Source organism: Gossypium raimondii, chromosome 4 (genome assembly GCF_025698545.1).
Source record: "Gossypium raimondii isolate GPD5lz chromosome 4, ASM2569854v1, whole genome shotgun sequence".
Classification (NCBI taxonomy): Eukaryota; Viridiplantae; Streptophyta; class Magnoliopsida; order Malvales; family Malvaceae; genus Gossypium; species Gossypium raimondii.
In genome coordinates, this window is record NC_068568.1 from 36487474 (window position 1) to 36509655 (window position 22182).

At 35.1% G+C, this 22182-nt stretch overlaps 1 non-coding gene across 1 annotated transcript; it reads left to right on the forward strand.

The window, feature by feature from the left end:
- The first annotated feature begins 19860 nt into the window (after positions 1 to 19860).
- LOC128040724 (small nucleolar RNA R71) lies at positions 19861 to 19967 on the forward strand. Its single transcript, XR_008195530.1, has one exon. It is a non-coding gene; the product is annotated as a small nucleolar RNA R71 (small nucleolar RNA).
- Positions 19968 to 22182: the final 2215 nt, after the last annotated feature.

A 22182-nucleotide genomic window follows, 5' to 3' on the forward strand; every position in this document is an offset into this window, starting at 1 on the left:
TACTGGGTAAAACGCCTTGTGGTCGGTTTCTAAGTTCAATAGCAAGCTAACCCATTTAGTTTTCTAAGTTCTTCAAAGTCGCGGCTTGACGTTGAATCAATACTGCTTGCTTTTGGATCATGGCATCACTTTTAGTCATGTATGCCTTCAACAAGTCTTCCAAACCATTGGAAGGTTCAGCTTGTGGTGATTTTTGAACTTGTTGGGTGAACCACGGTGGTTTGATTTGTATAGATTGCACATGAGTGTTACTAGGTCCAGCTTCTTAGTTACTCCAAGAAAGACTCAGGTGGTTTCGCCATGATGGGTTATAAAAGTTAGACTACATTCCCTGCCTTCATCTATTTTGGTCCTAACTACCCATATAATAAATGGACTTTGGGTTTGATGGGAAATTTTTGAATAAGTGCCCTTCCCCATAATATACACAGGCTATGTTCTCGAATTGGTTAGGAGGCTGAGTTGCAACATTATTAAACCCATTAGCAATAAAATTATTAAGCATTGAAGGTATCGAAGATACTTGAGCTGCGAGTGAAGTGAAAACGTCTACTTTATGTACTCTTACTACTCGTCTTCCTAAAGCTGCTCGATCTGTTGGCCACTGGTAATTATTACTGACAATTCTCTCAATAATTTCGTAAGCCTCATTATAAGACTTAGAAAGGAGAGCACCATTTGCAAAAGCATCCACCACCATCATTGTGTGTACGTTGAGACCACTATAGAATGACTTTAGCTGGATGCAATGCGGAATTCCGTGATGACTCTCTCATGCCTCATACAAAGATTCATCATCCAATTGTTGGAAAGTAGTGATCTCTTTTCGCAACTTAGCATTCTTGCTAGGTGGGAAATACCTCATTCGGAAACGTTTTGTCAACTCTTGCCATGTAGAAATTGAATTGAGTGGCAACGAATTCAACCAAGCTTGAACTCTATTGCATTGAGGATCTTCTGTAGGCATTCAACTGAACTGGCCACTGTCTGAAGCATCTGGAATTCTTTCTCTAAAATTCCTTTCAATTTCGGAGCCAAAAATAATTAGGTTCAAATTTAACAAAAAAATATACCAAAATGAAAAATTAATAAATTCACAAATAATGTCTTTTTAACAGTTCCCCGACAATGGAGCCAAAAACATGAAACGATGGAAATGAGCAACTGTACACAATCTTATCAAGTAATAAAATGATAAGTATATCGAGTTATGATCTCTATAGGGACTGTTAAACAATTCTTTGCAAAAAGTTAGAATTTATGCAAATTGCCTTAAGTAAAATAATATGAGTTAAAAATATAGGTAAAAAATAAACGTGAATTAATTATTCTAAATTAATAAATTAGAGATTATCTAAGTATGAAATTAAACACAAAGTTAGGCAAGTCTTAAGAGTTTATCACAATAGCATTAAGTGTCGAACAATCATTTTCCTAGTTTTGAATTATTCCATTTATTAAAAGATATTACAAAATTTCAGTAGCCAAATTGAACATTTATTAACCCTAATCACACTTAGTAAAATATTTAAATTAATTAATTATTAAACATATCTCACATATTTCTATGTTTAATAGATTTAAAATTTCATAAGTAAAACAATTTACATGGTTATGTAAGGTAATAATAGTTTTGGTATTATTATAGATTTAATCCTTACATGATTAAACATTACACCATACAAGTATTGTGTCGATTAGTTTAAACCTTGTTCAGATTAACTAATTAATTCATACATTCCTTTAGATTAATCATGCAATGAAACTTAGTCATGATTTTACTTGTATGAATAAATAAATCGAAAATCGATAACATCATTTAATGTAATTAAATAAAACCAACCAAGGAAACCAAATCATTCCAACACAAATAAATTTAAGCAATTATGATATTATTGAAAATCAAATGCTTAATTAAAATCATGTTTATGAATTGAAGAAAACAAAAGATTAGAAGGGGAAGAGAAACTTGTAGCCGATTCTGGATGTTCCAGAGGCAAAAATTATTTGCTCCTTCCTTTGTTCTTATGGATTGCCACCACAGCTAAGAAAATTGCTCCAAAAAAATCTGACTAAGGCTACTCCCAAGATATGCAAAGGCTCTTTTTCAAGAGAGGGAATGGAAAGGAAAAGAAAAAAAACTAGTAAGAAGAAGAGTGAATAAGAGTGAATGAGATAAATGTTTGATGAGTGAATGAATGAGTATGAGAGGAACTTGAGGGCTCTATTTATACTAATAGGTGAGGCCTAAAAATAGCAATTAGGAGCCTTGAAAATCTCCTCAAGTGGTCGGGCATGCTAAGGGGAAGGGAGGTTGGGATATCATTGCTATTTTTGGCTTGTGGCTAGAAATAGAAGTCATGAAAAGAAGAGGGGTTGAGTCAGCAATGAGAGAAATGTGAGGGCTTGTTTTATAATAAGTAAATCAACTTGAATGGTTGATTTGGGCAGCAAATTGGGTTGGCTTAGGTTGCTCTCTTTCTTGAGGGTCAGTGCCTTCTAATTTAATTATTCTGGGCATTTTTCTCTACATCAGGCTAGGAATTAATTCAATCTAATTTTCATTAGATGAATTAAATTCTTTAATGGGTCCAAGGAAGTTGATTTAGGGTGTCCATGGCTGTCAAACAATCAACCATCCTCATGTGACAGATGCTCCGAGAGATGCTTCAGCAATTGTGATCTTTCTCAAGGTACCTTTAAGATTAGGTTCTCTTCCCTAGCGTAAAGCTACTGAAAATGGGAAAAACTTTGTAAGTTTAGCATAAAAATACTTAAAAATATAAAAGTATTTATAATTTTTCCAATTTATATATTTTGTAATAAAATTACAAAAAAAATATGTTAAAAGAGCTCAGCATTGGAAAATTTGTTAGTCAGAAAGTGCTGAAAAAGTCTATAAATGTTTAAGCTTCTAGTAGGGGCATTACAATTTTAGTTGTATCAAAATAAAGGTTTAGGCGGTCCTCTTGACCTAGGAATTGAAAGAAGTACCCCTTATGTGCATGACGATCGATCTGACTAAGTCTCTTGAGTCCTTGTTTATTTATGTTGTTAAGTGCTGAGTTTGTAAATGCAATGGCCTAGATTGGCAGGCAAAAAGAAAGTAAAAGCAGATGAATAAGGAGAAAGACATAAATTAAGGTATGGTAGATACATTGATTGAAAGGTAAAAGCACTAGAGAAATAAAATTTTATTAAAAGGAAAGATACAATGAAAGTAAGGTATCGTTATCCGCTGAGTAAGTCATTGCCTTAAAGGTACATTCACTGAATCCCCTAAAGAGGTGAAGGAAGGAGAGTGAGTTGGACTCTGATGAGGAGAAAGTTGTTGTATTTCTTCTATCGATCTCCTTCAAGTCTGAGGAGCTAGAGCAAAGCATAGGTAAATCCCTAACTCTAGTGGACAATTTTGTATGAATCTAGGGAGTTGTACACATCGCTGTTTGCTAGAATAAGTGCGCTTTTCTAGTATAGCCTACTTAGCTTCACTTCCACTTTGAAGGGTAGTTGGGGACCTTTCGCATCTTGCCAATAGTGGAAGGAAGTCAATAGGGTTGTTGAGGTGGAGAGATGAACCCTCAGCAGGAAAGGCAAAATCAAAGATAAACGATGTTGGTATAGTCTCTCCTTGATGTTATAGAAGGATTTGTAATGAGTTGAGTCTGGGGGAGGATCTGGGAAGTTGAGGAACAAAATTTCCTTAGGCTTGGAGGTAAATGCTTACCTCATTCTAGATTGACCGAAAACGGAGATGTGTACTTTCATGTAACCAAATATCTCCTCCAAGAGGAACAGAGGTAGTTATTAGCGTCACCCAGATGACCCTTTCTTTTGATTCACCTCAAGAACAAAAATAAGAAAAGGAAAATAGATTTTTTGGAGTATCGAGTAACCTAGCATACCATATTCGATGGATGTATCCTTGAAAATCAGGAATTGTCTCATTTCCTATAACTTATACAAAAGAATTAACTAGTAGACAGGAAAGGAAGGAAATGAGTATAAGAGTTATTTTTGAAATCTTAATGCCGAAGTCTCCAGGGAATTGCACTCGACAAAGGTAATTAGAGGGAAAGAAAGATAGGAAAAAGTAAAAGGCAAGAAACATTAAGTAAGACGATCGAGTAGAAGGAGAGGAGTTGTGAAACTCCTCTTAACGATTTGGTTTATTTATAATCGAAGGAGAGTATGAAAATGATGGGAAATTTAATGGGTGCTACGGAACCATTTGAACCCATTAAAACATGTAAGCCACCTGTTGGCATTAGGAGAAGGAATATATCTTTTAGATTCCCAAGATGGGATTATCTGTCAACGGTTACCCATTATGGTGAAACCTTTATGAAAGTAGAGCTAAACATAAGTTCGTTTAGTGACAAGTCTTTTTGAATGAGGCTGATAAGTCGTTAATATTGTTGGTGTAAAACTCTAGACTCAGGGTACTAGCCTTAGTGCTTCGACAAGATTGGGATAACGAATAAATGAATTTAGGAACTGTGGGATTATCTGCTAGAAATTGAAATATGAGAATGTTAGACAAGCAATGTCCATGTCACATCCCAAAAATCAGATTAGAAGAAATTGGGTTAGTGAACTAGAAGTTTTCTTGCTCTAACTTTTAAAGTTATGTTTGATCAATTATGAAAAGAATGAATTCTAGCCTAGTGGTTAAGAAGTAGTGTAAATAGACCTTGAGGCTCGAGTTTGATTCCTTTTGCTCATATTTTTTTATTTTCATTTAAGCCAGTGCCATTCATATTCCAGTCCGACTAAGATACTAAAATAAAATCATATTATCTTGAATAATATAATTTATTTTTACAAATTATCTTTTTCAAAGTGTAATATGATTTTTTAAATTTGTTTTTCATTTTTTTATCTTTTCTTTTATTTTTCTCGTCCCTCTTTCCCTCTTCCTCTCATCTCTCAATTTTTCTCTCCACTTTCTCACGTATCTAGCCCTTACAACCTAGCTTTCTCCATTTTTATGCCGCCCTATCTCTCCGTTCTTATTGTTTTATTCCTTTTGTTTGCTGCCATTTTTACACCTTTCTTGGTTGAATCTTTTACTATTGTTACATCACCATTGTAGCCCCTTTTATTGCTGATTTTTCTCTTGCGTTACTGCCTAAAACGTCTTCACTTTGTATCTATTTCCTTCTTCAATTTGCTATCATTTTCTAGCATTTTACCAGCCTCTTTGGCTGTTGTTTTGATCATCAAAAATTCCCCTTTTGCTATCCATTTAACCTTCTTCTTGTCGCACAAAGCAACCCCCTTTGCTACCAACTTTTGTAGTGTTACGGACCTTAGAAACATCAAAAGATGTCATTGTTTTTTTGCATATGTTGCACATCCTTGTTGCCATTTTCTTCACTTTTCCCTTGTTAAAAAAACCCCTAATGTTGCCATTTAAATGTGCATTTGATTTCGTTTGAATCGTCATCTTAGATCTAAGTGTTGTTTCGATAGTGATCTAACATCGCTTTCTTTCTCATTACTTTTCTGTTATGGCCGAATGCCTCTAAGGCCTTAACCAACTATTTTTTTAGCCACTAATTTTTTATGATTTTTATGTTTAAGGATCGAATCTAAAATCCTTGGATCAGTTGTGAAAATGAATCAAACCTAATTCGTATTTTCGTTTAGTTACGAAATAGTGTAAGTTTATTTATTGAAGTTGGATCTGAAGTGTCGTTTATGTCGTACTGATTCGTCGAACCCCATAAAGGTGTTTTAGGCTGAACTTTGTTTTATCCAAGTTGCATGATTAGGTTTGTTGTGTTTTGAGTCGGGGAAAATTACAGACTAGTGATTAGGCTGCGAACTTGTGTAATTCAGGTGTGGGACTTAGTTAAATGTGAATTGTGTATATAAGTACTTATTGTTTGATTTGGTCGAATGATGATGTGTTTTTGGGAGTTGTTTGATTGATGCTTACGTTTGGTGTTTGGCTAAATTGTGTATGTACCCTTCAAGGGGGAAACCAAATGCACGTATATTTCTTATTGATGCACGCTGAATGTGAAGTACAGATCTTACCTTTGTGTGAAATATTTGTAATTGATATAATGTGTTAATAATTAATAAATTAAGCTTGTTGGCTTGGGAATGGTCGAATCGCCTAAATTCAAATTAGGGAAATGCCGAGCAAGATATGTATCAAGTAATTTAACCAAATGTTAAAGCCCTATTTGGAATCACTTTGATGTGAAATCGTCATATGTAAGTTTCAGATGGTTTGCCTTTATTAAGGTTGATTATATGCATGATTGTAACATGCACTGTATTGTATATTATGAAAATTGTTATTGTGCATTGGTTGCATGTATAACATACGACTGCTCGAATTTCATATTAAGTATACCCTATCTGTATCGTACTTTGTTTGTTTGTTACATACCATTGATTGATTGACTGGAAGTGTGCAAGCCATACACTGAAACTATTACCAAAATCATGTTAAACATGCCATTTTTTGCACTGTAACTATTTCTATCATGCATGATTGTGTTTCATTCTTAGCATGTCATATTGCATTGCATAGGAATTGGTATTGATGGGTGACAGAGGAGTTCTGTGGAGTTTTAGCGGTATTTAAATTCACAATATTGTTGTCAGTGCACTGCACCAGAGTATTGTAGGATGTATTGGATATTGGTGGCTTGACCACAACATTGGCAGCACCTTCTGCATCTTATTGGCAGCTTGTCTGCATTATTGGAGGTTTACCACAATTTACTGGCAGTTTATCTGCATTTTTGGTGACTCGTCCACATTATCAACAACTTGTCTGCAAACTATTATTGGTGGTTTATCCACACTGAGCTACGATTCCTAATTGCTTTGGTGATTTGGTAGACAAGGTTCTAGTGAACTCGTGGTGTGTAGTGGATGGATGGGTAGGACCTTTTCGCATTGTCATTCTCGAGCATGCATATGCGTAACTATTGGAAACATCATGATTTTGTGAATTATGTGTACAACTGTAATTACTGATAATATGTTAGCTTTTATGCTCAATTCTTAAATGGGTTTCTTGCATGGTTTGTAAGTTCTGCATACTCTATTTACCTTTGATTAAGACTCACACTGGGCTTTTTAAGCTCATCCCATTAGTTTAACATTTTTTAGGTACTCCACAAGGTTTGGGCTTGGATTCAACAATTTGGAGGTCTTGTCTCAGTTTTTATTAAATAAAGTATTAAATTTTATATTTTTATTCATTTGGTTTGTAATAATTTAAATTACGAATTGTGGCATGGGATTGGTTTTGGGGATATATTTAGTTATTGCATGCATTAACGTTAAGAATTGGATAATTTAAATAAATGACTGAATTAGTAATTCGTCCTTAAAGTTAGTAAGTATGGTTTTAGTAACAAATTGTGAGCACTAATTCTTCCACTACAAAACTAGAAATTTTTTGGAAACTTTGAATAACAATTAGTGGTCAAATATGTAATATGTTTTAAATAAACTTGTTAAAAATAAAGAGATGACCACTTTTATTTTCTAAAAAATAAGTTAATGTTTTGAAAAAAAGTTTCTGAGAGTCTGCTTGTTTCTTCTGGGCCATTTCAGTGGCTGATGTGACCTTCAAAATTCAGTCATAACTTCTGGGTCGGGTTAGGGAGGTTACTGTTCGGTCCATAGCATTCGCCAAAATATGGATCTAAGGAAGGTGATGGACTAGCATACATCTAACATTGGAATGGACATGTGCCCGTCAATGAGCAGGTATCTATAATTCACTAAGGTTTGAAGGGGTTAGTAAACTGGGCAGAGCAAGAACAACACGAAGTACAAATAAGGACCCAAGTTAAGGGTTCTGTAAGTCATAATAAGGCGAGGATAAATGAGATTTTCTCTAAGTTCACCTCTAGAGATGGACGTGACAGGAAATTTCTAGGATAATTTTTTTAGGGTGGGAGAGTTGTCACACCTGAATTTCTTTAAACCTGAAAATTTGGAACTATATGGGTTCAATTGAAAAAGACTTAAAGTTGGCAGTCTCTATTAAAAAAATAGGAAAAGTTAGAAACTATATTGGACAAGGTTGAAATTCAAGTCTGGTTTGGTTTGATTAGAACCAGCTAGTCTCTTAGTGGAAGACATAATGATTCTAAATGGATGGCTCCTAAATGGTTGAAAACTATGAAAGTAGGGCTTAAATAGCTGGAGTGTGACTTCCCGAGAGAAACTTCTTCTCCAATCTATTTCATTCTTCATCTTCTTCCTCAACCGCTTTGAGGAAACAATGATTAAAGAAACCTCTGCATGGAGCGACGATCGTAAGGTTTAAGTCAGAAAAGTAGAAAAAAAATTTAAGAGTTTCCAGAAACCATTTTAAGGATTCTGCATGCTTCTGGAAAACTAATTTTAATATGAGATTTTTTAAGTTTAACCTAGGAATTGGTTCTCTTACTTAGCTTCCAGAAGAAAGGAAGCTTCGACATTCGGAAAAGCTAAGTTAACAAGGCAAGGAAGCATCAAGTGTGTTTCTGCACTCAACCCGTAAAATGTTAAAAAATGTTGTAATGTTGCATGGGTTATAAGCACCCACGATCCTAGTTCAATATTCATGATTCTATAGTGTTTAGTTATAAAATGTATGTAATGCTTATGAGTGAAATATTGTCGGATTTAGGCAAAGTTAGGGAGGGAAAATGGGAAAGAGACAATTCTATTAGATATTGTCATACAGTGTTGCTGTGTGCACTCATGATGAGCGAAGCTCCGAGCCTTGTGGAGGAAACACTACGGTGTTCGAGCATCAAGTTATAAGAATGGTGAAATGAATGAATGTAATGGGAAGGGTACGTAGGAAAGATCATGGTGAGGCCATGGGACTGATCGGATGCTATATGCCTAAAATGAGTAAGCCTATAGCTGAAAGATGTTATGGCACCATGGTAAAATATGCGTAAGACCATAGTTGATAAATGCTATGGCATCATAATGGAAATGGGTAAGATAATGGCTGAAAGATGACATGGCATCATGGTAAATAGGACTAAGAATATAGCTAGAAGACATTATGGCATCTTTTAGTAGTTTATTGGGATGGTAAACACGGGGTTATATCATGTAAGACCATGGTTGAAAGATGCTATAACATCATAGTTAGTTTGACGAGACAATAAACACGAGATAGTCTGCCGAAACACTAAAATCGGGGCATTCTTAGAAGACATTAAATAAATGGATCATAAGGTGCAAGACCATAGCTAGGTTATGGCAACTAATAGAATCCGCTAGAGCATTAGACGTGGAACAGATTGTACGAGACCATAGTTTGGTGGTGGCGTATAAAGATAAGAATCCGCCAGGACAGTCAAAACGGGTGAATAAACCAGACAAAAATTAGGGGAAAAGAAACCCCACAACAATGAAAGAATGTTAGAAGGAAAATAAAAGAGCAGACATGCAATGGATAGCCAATAGGTTGAAGGAATCCGCCAACGGATGATAAGTGTAAAAGAGGCGAGAAAGGAAGGTCAGAATACTAATCATGGAAGTCAAAAATGCATGATGGTGGTAACTTGGCAGAAATTAGTCATGCCAATCGTCGAGCCAGTAGTGCTTGGTGAATAAGGAAGTTGAAAACAAGAGTAAATAAGGGATCGCAGAAGGGGTTTCCCATTAAGAACTGTTGGGAGACATACAGTAATACGGGGTAGATAGAGTGAAGAGCGTTAATAACCCGACAAAAGGGACTTGAATAGAAGGGTTAGTCAGGGAGCCAGGATATAAAAATACAAAGAGGGAAGATACAAGTGACAGGTTGTAACGCTTAGGTTTGTGCAAGTGTACACAGTTGTTATCAAGTAATAAGTAAGTATCGAGTTATCGTCTCCACAGGGATTGTATTTGTGCTAAGTCACTTAATTTTGTAAAATTATATTAACAGTTTAGTAAATAAAAACACAATATAGTTGAGAAGTGATGATTAAAATATATTAAACTAAATACAATGATCCCTAATGCAAATGATCCTAAGTATGCAAACTATATGAATGAAATAGATTTTAGTAAAATTAAACACAATTTGCAACAATTATAACATAAATAAACTAGGACAATTACTTTAATTAAACTCAATTTATTATCAACATGCTTAATAACATTCAGAAAAACATTCCACGGCAACTTGATCTTTTATGAGTTTGGAAACCACATTAGGTCCTTTCGGAATCATTTACTTAGTAAATATGCATTTTACTGATCCTTATTTACTATGGGTTTCTTAGCATTTATGTGAGGTAACAAGGACGTGTTAGGTTTGAAACAATTTAATCACACAAATCTAAAAACTATGCATATAACAGAGCTTGGTTAGATTTGTTATGCAACCTACAATTTAATCGTGTTAAGATCTAAATTGAGCATGCACATTTCAATTATGCGTCCATTAGCCGTTGTCTGGTTAGGATCACTTAGCTAATTCAGGTGAATTTCAATCACATATGAATGAAATACAGACTTGATTTTAATTGAAAACATGATCGATTTAGGCACAAACATTATAAGCATGAATCAAATAAATATTATTTAATCAAAGCAATCGTCCTAGCATAAATAAAATTAAGCTAACATTGTTGTAAAAAAGAATATACATAGCAAACATCTTTATATTAAGTTAAAGAAAAGAAAGATTAAACCCAATTCAGAGTGGCTGTCACCCAAGACTCTGACTGACGAGACTCCTTCATTCCTTTGCTGGTGGTTCTCCAAGGTGGCCGACCAAGGGTTCTTTAAGAGGCTTAATTGCTAAAATCTTTATGAAGAGATGATGCTAGGCGTGCGAATGGAAAAGGCTAAGAGAAAAGAGAGAATGATGCTTGATTGATGCTTGAGGAATGATTGAGGGATGATGAATGAAGGAATGAGAAGGTCTTATTTATAGGCGAGGAGAGAGAGAGATAGTTTGCTAAAAATAGGAGTTTCCATCTTTTGAATCATCTTCCATGTGTGGCCGACCATAATTTTAGTAAGTTGAGCTGATTTTTCCTTGATTTTTGGTCAATTTGAGTGCCACAACAACTCGGGATTTAGACTCGGTCAAGTGCAAATCTTCAGGTAAATCTATAATTTCTTCAACTCTTCAAGGACCTTGTGCAATTAAACCAAAAAGTGGTTTATGGACAGCTATGTGTAGCTGAATTTTGGGTTGACTTGGTCTCCAATTTGGATGATTTAGTAATCCAGTAAAGCTATCAGACCTGTCCAAAATAAATCAACAAGTTAGAGGACCAAAGAATTAAATTTATCCAATTTAATTAATTAATTAAAACCCAAATTGTTAATGAAATATTTTAAAATGAATTATTAAATATAATTTTATATTTTATTATTTAATTTAATAATGCATGGCCCACTTTATGTCTTAAAAAATATAATATATTTAAATTAATATAAAATAAGTCATTTATTGCATGAAAACTATATAATAAAGCATAAAATCACATTTTAATAATTTCTATATCCTAATTTCATATTTTCACATATTTTATTAATTTATTAAAAAATTACTTAGTTTTAACAACGGATTTAAGTAAAAAGGTGATAAATTACATAGGAAAAATCCTATATATTTTGCTATTTACACACCCCCAAACTTAAATCATTGCTCGTCCCGAGTAATGTTTATGCACAGCAAAAGGTCTTGCTAAGGCAAAATTGCTAATTGTGTAAGCAGCATCAATCTTTGTCCGATAATCATGCATTAATAACTTCATGCTTATCGATCTTCTTTATTTACAAGTAATTCATATGCAAGCATTCCTTAAGATTATACTAAGCTTCAAAATATGCCGACACGAAACATAGTTTGCATGTATGTCACAGCCATAGATAACATTCTTCATTCAACATAATTTCCTATCAATCATGCAAACAATCACAAGGCTTATTTATGATCTTCATATGTAGAACTTAGAACTTCCTCTCCACTAATGTAGGTGACATAATTATCAAATCAACACGTCTTTTATAAGGTTGTAATGGGGCTTGGTTAGAGGTAGGGATTTTAAGAGATGAGACATTTTGGTTTAAAAATCTTAACCTTTAGCTTTGTGTTAGTTTTCTCATAATGCAACCTTTTTCTTTAAGTGAACCTTTGGAACACCCCAAACTTATTTTGAACTCGAACTCATACATTTTTCCTTTTTGGGGAGACTGAACGAACTTTTCTTTGCTTTTCTTAAGCATGAGCACATACATCTTTATGAAAATTTCCTCAAATGTTGATTCCTAAGAAAACTTTAGTTAAGATAGGTGCACAAATTTAGGATAGCTTTAAAAAGATTATAATTGGCTTATAATGTAGGCTCATTGCAAAAAAAAAAGGCCTTTAAGCTCAAAATTACAGTTTCAAGGGTCTAATATCATAGGGTTGGCTTGAAAAGGCTCAAACGATCCAAAGAAATAATGCTTATATCATTTAAGATTTTTATGTCCCCTAAGATTTCGCCTCAAGAAAGTTACTAAGTAAATTTTAAAGATATAAACCTTCATGCATGTTTAATCTCAAAAGAACTAAGTTTTCATGGCAAACATTACTAAGGCTAAGATCATACAAGCATTCAATTCTTCATGATAACATACTTTCACTTAGATAAAATCATTGTTCATACTTGCATACAAACTATCTCAGTAACAAGAATATCTCTAAACATTCATTTATTAAAACATACTTATGAAAGAAATGATTAAAACATACTTGAAAAATTTTAAAAGTTTGAGTAATTTATTTGTCTTACCCCCTTTAAAAAGAAGCAATGTCCTCATTGCAAGAACAAAGTAATGAATGAAAACTGAACACCAGGTAGGGTTGTAAAGAAAGAAAGGTGAGTCATTAAGACTGCTTAAGTACCAAGTCTTCCCTAATAACCCAATCCTAGACATGTTCATTCCCATTACCACATCACATAGTCTTATTCTTTCTAAAGAAGTGCTAAGTTTGTTTATGCATGCTTTGTTTTATTTTGCAGAAATTAAATCTTAATTACGAAAGAAATAAAATCCTAAAGACCTAAAAATAATTAAATAAATAGCAGGACAAGAATCCCCCTTTTATTTTTCTGACTTATTCCCCTTGTCTTCTTTAGCTCCATCTCCGCTTGCATCGTCAATATCTTCCGTCCATGTCTCAAAGATAGCATTTGGGAACTCAAGAACAAAAGTATTAGAGATATTCTTAAAAGTATTTCGATTTGAGTCATCTCTAATTTTTACATATTTCCAGTAAGTTTGTTGTTGATTGTGCATGAACTTGCACATATCCATCAAAATTAACAACTCTGATTTCCTTGAAGTACTTAAAAAAGTCAGCATGGGAGTTCTATATTCAGGTTCAACACTTAGCTTGATTGGTTCTTCTTCTGGCTCAACCCTTGGTTCAGGAATGTTCGGTTCCTTATCAGATTCTTCCTCTTCAGTGTCTGTGACTGAATTAGCTTCAGTTTCAGTTCCATCTGTTGACTCCTCCGTATCCGACTCAGTTGGCTCTTCTTGCTCGCCTTGATTCAGTTCATGCACCCTCTCTACTAATCTTTCAAGATCATAATTTGTAATACATCCTTGAACATATCGCTCCTTCAAATTTGCTTGTGTTTTAACACGGGACTTTAAGCAAAGTAAAGTGATTAATGATGGGAAATAAGCACTTCCTGCCTTCTTTTTAGCACAATCATGAAACTCCTTGAGGATAATTTTCCCAACATTAATGGACTTTTCTGTCAAAATTGCATATAACAAAAGCATTCGTTCCATCGAGATGGTGGAACTATGTGAGATAGGCATAAAACTGAAGCGGACGAAATAAAACCATACATTTGCTACTGGTTTTAAGTATTCTCTTCGGCAAGAATGGCTCCCATACTTTCTTATAATCCATTAGGATCCCAGATTTGTCACAACATCAAGCACTTGTTGAAGAAAATCCCAATTGATATTGTTCATAATAGGGTAGTACTCATCTTCTTCAACATCAGGTAAATTAAACAAATCATTGATGGACTTAGAAGTAAGAGGTACCTTTTTCTTTCGAACGATGACTTCAGTAGCATCTTGCGTAGTCAAACTAGCATAGAATTCTCGAACTAGTTCATCATCGGAAAGTGAGCAAGCATCACAAAATCGCTCCCACTTGAGAGCATTGATTTTCTTTCTAATCGGTATAGGGACAACCATCAAATCATTACTCTTCAAGTCAAAAACTTCTTCCGGCATCATAGGTTGATTCTTGAATATTGAATCAAATCACTCTTTCACTTCTTCATCGGTCAAAATCAGGTTTTCAGGAGTAGTCTTTGAAGATCTGGTTCTTTTGCGAGACATGGTATCTTTTCCCTAAAATTTTGGCAAAGTTTCTACACAAACGAGAAAAGAGAAATCAGCAAAGTGGGTAGAACTTGCTACGGAAAAAATCTTGTAACAGCAAGGATGGTGTGGCGGTCACGATGACGTGCGAAAGCAACGGCGGTGCTTTGGCAATCTCTTTGCGACAATAGGGAATTCTGGCAAAAAAGGAAGAGAATTAGGGTTTCTTCCAGGATTTGAGGTTGACGGCACAAAAGGGAGATTTAGGGATTTTTTAAGGTGTAAGCAAATTGCTTTGAGGGTTATGAAAAATAGTAGAATAGAAAGGGTTTATATAGGGAAAAACTAGGGCAACATGTAGCAAAAATTTAGCTACATTAGGGTTACTTGGGCAACAAACAATAGGTGTGACGGAAAGGCATGGATTTGTCCCTCCTTTTTGCTGTCTTGGGCTTCAAACTCAAACTGTATCTTACTAAAAAAAACTGATTAGTACTTGGGCCAAATTTGACCCCCTTTATTAACATAAAAATTTAAAATTTAGACAAAACAAATGAAATTTAAAAATTTTAAGTCTTAAGTAGAAAATTTCTTCTTAACAAATTACATTAAATTAATTCCCAGGAAAGGTTGGAGAGGTCACAGTGGTCCCGTTTAAGTTCCAATGTCCTTAGACAGAATTAATTAAATGTAATAAGTTAAGAAAACAAATTCTAATTATTTATTTATTTAGAAAATGAGTTCATGAAAAATTAAGGGCCTGCTAATTTGAGCGAGGATTCAATTCGCTCAACTTCACCATCCAGTAGTGTTTGAAACATTGACCATTAACTTTAAACGTACCTCCGTAATTATCGTATAATTCAATAGCCCAATAAGGATAAACTCGGTAGATGGTATAAGGTCCTTTCCATCGGGATTTAAGCTTCCTAGGAAATAACTTTAACCTTGAATTAAACTACAAAACCTTCTGACCGTCTTTAAACTCACGAGGTTGTATATGATTATCATGCCATCTCTTTGATCTTTCTTTACACATTTTGGTATTCTCATAGGAAAACAACCTCAGCTCTTCCAACTCATCAAGTTGTAATATCCTTCTCTCACTGTCCTTCTTAAGATCAAAGTTCAACAGCTTCAAAGCCCAGTGAGCTTTATTCTCCAACTCTAATGGCAAATGACATGCCTTTCGAAAGACTAACCGATAAGGAGTCATTCCTAACGGAGTCTTAAATGTTGTTCAATAGGCCCATAATGCATCATCGAGCCATCGAGACCAATCTTTTCTGCTAGGGCATACTACATTTTCAAGGATACCTTTGATTTCGCGATTCACTCTTTCAACTTGCCCATTAGACTGAGGGTGATAGGCGGTAGATATCTTGTGCTTCACATATCAAGCAACCACTTAAGCCATTTGTTCACAAAGTGAGAACCTTCATCACTAATAATAACTCTTGGTGTCCCAAATCGTGTAAACACATGCTTATGTAGAAATCGCATGACTACCTTAGCATCATTTGTAGGGTATGCTTCAGCTTCAACCCACTTGGATGCATAGTCCACAGCAACTAAGATGTATTTGTTCCCATACAAAGAAGGAAACGGGCCTAAGAAGTCAATGCCCCATACAATGAACAATTCAATCTCCAAAATATTTGTCAAGGGCATCTCATTCCTCCTTGATATATTTCCAGTCCTTTGGCATTTATCACAGTTCTTCACATAAGCATAAGTATCTTTAAATAGTGTAGGCCAAAAGAAACCTGCTTGCAAAATCTTTGCTACAGTACATGAACCACCAAAGTGTCCCCCACTTGGAGATGAATGGCAATGATACAAGATTTCTACAATCTCACTTTCAGCTACACACTTTCGAATTATATTATCTGCATATTATTTGAACAAAAACGGATCTTCCCAAAGATAATATCGACTATCGTGAATGAATTTTTTCCTTTGTTGGTATGTCATTTCTCGAGGAATTATTCCACATGCAAGATAATTGGCAAAATCAGTAAACCAGGGTATTTCATGAATTCGATTTACCTCAAATAAATGTTCATCTGGGAAATTCTCGTTGATAGGCACACATGAGTGAGTTACCTTATTTTACTCCAACCTCGACAGATGATCAGCTATTTGATTTTCGACACATTTTCTGTCTTGGATCTCAAGGTCAAATTCTTGGAGTAAAAGTATCCAACGAATTAGCTTGGTTTTGCATCTTTCTTCGTGAGCAAGTAATTAATGGCCGCATGGTCAGTAAATACTGTAACTTTGTCACCTATAAGATATGAGCGGAATTCTTCAAAAGCAAAAACTATAGCGAAGAGTTCTTTTTCGATTACCGTATACTTGCACTGGGCTCCCGTCAAACTTCTACTTGCATAGTAAATAGGGTGAAACACTTTATTTCTTCTTTGACCCATCACAGCTCCAACGGTATAGTCACTTACATCGCACATCAACTCAAAAGGTGAGTTCCAAACTGGTGTAATGATTATTGGGGCTGAGATTAACCGCTTCTTTAGCTTTTCAAAAGCTTCCAAACATGCTTTGTTAAAATCAAACACTGTATATTTCTCCATCAACAAACACAACAGTTTAGAAATTTTTGAGAAATCTTTGATAAACCTTCGATAAAAACCGGCATGGCCTAATAAACTTCTGACTCCTTTCACATTCATTGGGGCCAGTAATCTTTCAATTACATCCACCTTTGCTTTATATACTTCAATTCCTTTCTTTGAGATCTTATGACCTAAGTCAATCCCTTCATTGACCATAAAATGACATTTTTCCCAATTAAGGACAAGATTCGTCTCTTCGCATCTCTTCAGTACCTTAGCCAAATTACTCAAACATATATCATAAGAGTTACCAAAAACAGAAAAATCATCCATGAAAACCTCAACAAAATTTTCAACCATATCAGTAAATACTGCCATCATGCATCGTTGAAAAGTTACAGGTGCATTGCATAAACCATAAGGCATTTGCCTAAAATAAAATGTACCGTATGACAAGTATTTCCGAATGGCTACAACTATTTGGCTGTATCCCAAATAGCCATCTAAAAAACAATATAATTTATTACCTTCCAATTGATCTAACATCTGATCCATAAAAGGCAACGGAAAATGGTCCTTCCGAGTGGCTTTGTTCAACTTTCTGTAATCAATACAGATTCTCCAACCGATAACAGTTCTCGTTGGAATTAACTCGTTACGCTCATTTTCAACAATCATGATTCCATCTTTCTTCGGCACACACTAAACCGGACTTACCCATGAACTATCTGAAATAGGATAGATGATTCCTGCATCTAACCATTTGATCACTTCCTTTCTCACAACTTCTTTCATAATAGGATTGAGCCTCCTTTACCCATCAATTCGAGCTCTTTCACCTTCTTCTAAAATGATTTTATGCATACAAAAAGAAGGGCTTATTCCTCGAATATCAATTATGGTCCAACCAATTGCTTTCTTAAATTTATTTAGAACAACAATTATTTTCTCCTCTTGATCTTTCGTCAGAACTGCTGAAAAAATCATAGGCAAAGTAGAAAAATCACCTAAATAAATGTATTTTAAATGGGAAGGAAGTACCTTTAGTTCGAGTTTAGGTTGTTCTTCAATTGACAACTTGGGTTACACAAATTCTTTGACTTCCAACTCCAACGGTTCAAACCGTGTGGATTGAATAAAATTTCCTGGATTGGCTTTCATCAAAGCTATGTTTTCTTCACATTCTTCATCCTCCAAAGGGTCAAGATCTAAGGCTTTCTCCAATGGATCTTCTTCAAAATTACTTTCCATAGACACCAAGGTTTCTATCTCTTTCATAACTGAACACTCTTCTGCCGAATCGGGAAATTTCATCGCTTTAAGAATGTTAAAGGTTACTTGATCATTTCAAACTCGCATGGTGAGTTATCCTTTCTGTACATCAATTAACGTTCTTACCGTGGCTAAGAAAGATCTCCCAAGGATGATCGACACTTTCTTGTCTGCTTCAAAATCTAAGACAGTGAAATCAGCTGGAAAAATAAATTTATCGACTCTTACCGAAACATCCTCAATCTTTCCTTCGGGATATGCTAAAGATCGATCCGCTAGCTGAAACGTCACAGTTGTAGGTTTTACTTCACGTATCCCTAACATCTTGAAAATAGACTTAGGCATCAAGTTGATACTTGCTCTTAAGTCAGACAAAGCTTTACCACAGTAAGATTCACCAATGTTACAGGGCATAGTAAAGCTTCTTGGGTCTTTCAATTTTAGTGGCAATTTGTTTTGCAAGAATGCACTGCACTCCTTTGTCAAGACAACAGTCTCATACTTACTCAGTCATTTCTTCTTGGACAGTATATCCTTCATAAACTTCACATAATTCAGCATTTATTCTAAAGCCTCCACCAACGGAATATTGATATGTAACTGCATCAGAACATCCAAAAACTTCTTGAATTGCACCCCCTATTTCTGCTTGTGTTGCTGCAATCTTTGCGGATATGGAGGTGATGGAACTTTCGGTTGAACCGGACAACTTTTCTGAGTAGGTAAATCTGCATCCAAAGAAGATGTTAAAATATCTGAATTCACTAAGTCATGGTTTACATTGTCAGACTTTGCAGATTCTGATTCCTTTGGTGTAGGAACTTCAACAGCTGGTTGATTCTTCTCAACGGGCTTATCTTCGACATCAATCAATCGGGGTTCTAGAATTTTACAACTTTGCAATGTCACTGCCTTGATATGTTCTTTACCCAAATTTCTTGGATTCTCAGGAGCGCTCGACAAGGTTCCTTGCGGTCTATTACGTAGCTCTGTAGCTAACTGACCCATTTGGTTTTCCAAATTTTTCAGTGTTGCTGCTTGGTTTTGGATCAAAACATCATTCTTTGCCATGTACGCTTTCAACAAGTTCTCCAAACTGTTTGATGCCTCAGCTTGAGGTGGTTTTGGAGCTTGCTGATTAAACCCTTGAGATTGGTTGGGTCTTTACTGTAATAAGTTGTTGTTCAGTCCATTTCCTTGGTTGCTCCAAGAAAAGTTAGGATGATTACGCCATGAAGGATTGTAGAAGTTGGATTGGGGTCTGTGTCCACTCCTATCTTGATATTGGTTCCCCACATAGTACACTGACTCAGGATTTGATGGAAAATTCTCAAAAGAATGACCTTCCCTACAGTACACACAGGAAACTACTTCAAACAGACTTGGTGGCTGAGCTATAAAATTATTAGTACTATTAGCGATTAACAGTTTTATCATAGAGGAAATAGACGATACCTGAGCCAATAACGAAGTGAGGGCGTCAACTTCATGAACTCCGACTACATGCCTTTCTGAAGCTGTTCGATTTGTTGGCCATTGATAGTTATTACTCACGATCCTCTCGATGATCTCATAAGCCTCATTATAAGATTTAGACAAAATTGCACCATTCGCAGAAGCATCTACCATCAATCTTTTATTTGCATTGAGACCATTATAGAATGTCTCAAACTAGATACAATGAGGAATCCCATGATGAAGACACTTACGAAGTAACTCCTTGAATCACTCCCACGCCTTATACAAAGACTCGTCATCCAATTGTTGGAAAGTTGTGATCTCGTTCCTCAACTTAGCGTTTTTGCTAGGTGGGAAATACTTAACCAAAAATCTCTCTAGTAATTCTTGCCATGTAGATATGGAACTTGGTTGCAATGAATTGAGTCATGCTTGTGCTCGATCTCGCAACGAGTACGGAAGCATCTTCAACCTCAGTGCGTCTTCAGTCACACCAGCTATCTTGAATAAACCACCCACCTCTATAAACAATCGAAGGTGGAGATATGGATCTTCCGTGGCCATACCACTAAATTGGCCCACTGTTTGTAGCATTTGAAACATCACTAGTTTCAATTCAAACTGGGTTGCCTCAATATCTGGCCTTCTAATTCCTAGGTTTAACTCACTGAAAAGTGGCACAACATATTGTCTGATGCATTGATCCCTATCATCGGCAATGAGGATAGGATTTCGTACATGATCGACTTCATTACCTTGGTCCTAATCCTGATTTCCAAGGTCCATCTCGACTTGTTTTTGAGTTGTTCGTTCACGTCTTTTTTTTCTGAAAGTTCGCTCAATTTCGAGGTCTATAGGGACTAAATCGATAATTCGATCTATGCTCATAAACACCTGAAAAGAAAATCAAAAAAATTAAAAAGAATAAGTTAGCAATGTTAGAAATAAATCAAATTGAAAATAAATAATTTCACAAAAAATGACTATGGCAACAGTTGACAATCCCCGGCAACAGCGCCAAAAACATGTAACGCTTAGGTTTGTGCAAGTGTACACAATCGCTATCAAGTAATAAGTAAGTATCAAGTTATCATCTCCACAGGGATTGCATTTGTGCTAAGTCACTTAATTTTGTAAAATTATATTAACAGTTTAGTAAATAAAAACACAATATAGTTGAGAAGTGATTAAAATATATTAAACTAAATGCAATGATCCCTAATGCAAATGATCCTAAGTATGCAAACTATATGAATGAAATAGATTTTAGTAAAATTAAACACAATTTGCAACAATTATAACATAAATAAACTAGGACAATTACTTTAATTAAACTCAATTTATTATCAACATGCTTAATAACATTCGAAAAAACATTCGATGGCAACTCGTCTTTCATGAGTTTGGAAACTGCATTAGGTCCTTTCGGAATCCTTTACTTAGTAAATATGCATTTTACTGATCCTTATTTACTATGGGTTTCTTAGCATTCGTGTGAGGTAACAGGGACGTGTTAGGTTTGAAACAATTTAATCACACAAATCTAAAAACCATGCAATTAACAGAGCTTGGTTAGAGTTGTTATGCAACCTACAATTTAATCGTGTTAGGATCTAAATTGAGAATGCACATTTCAATTATGCGTCCATTAGCCGTTGTCCGGTTAGGATCGCTCAATTAATTTAGGTGCATTTCAATCATGTATGAACGAAATAAAGACTTGATTTTAATTGAAAACATGATCGATTGAGGCACAAACATTATAACCATTAATCAAATAAATATTATTTCAATCATCCTAGCTTAAATAAAATTAAGCTAACATTTTTTGAAGCAAGAACAAAGAATACATAGAAAACATCTTTATATTAAGTTAAAGAAAAGAAAGATTAAGCCGAATTCAGAGTGGCTGTCACCCAAGGCTCTGACTGACGAGACTCTTTCGTTCCTTTGTTGATGGTTCTCCAAGGTGGCCGACCAAGGGTTCTTTAAAAGGCTTAATTGCTAAAATCTCTATGAAGAGATGATGCTAGGCGTGGGAATGGAAAATGCTAAGAGAAAAAGAGAGAATGATGCTTGATTGATGCTTGAGGAATGATTCAGGGATGATGAATGAAGGAATGAGATGGTCTTATTTATAGGCGAGGAGAGAGAGATAGTTTGCTAAAAATAGGAGTTTCCATCTTTTGAATCATTTTTCATGGGTGGCCGGCCATAATTTTAGTAAGTTGAGCTGATTTTTCCTTGATTTTTGGTCAATTTGAGTGCCACAATAACTCAGGACTAAGACTCGGTCAAGTGCAAATCTTCAGGTAAATCTCTAATTTCTTCAACTCTTCAAGGACCTTGTGCAATTAAACCAAAAAGTGGTTTATGGACAGCCTTGTGCAGCCAAATTTTGGGTTGACTTGGTCTCCAATTTGAACGATTTTGTAATCCAGCAAAGCTATCAGACCTGTCCAAAATAAATCAATAAGTTAGAGGACCAAAGAATTAAATTTATCCAATTTAATTAATTAATTAAAACCCAAATTATTAATGAAATATTTTA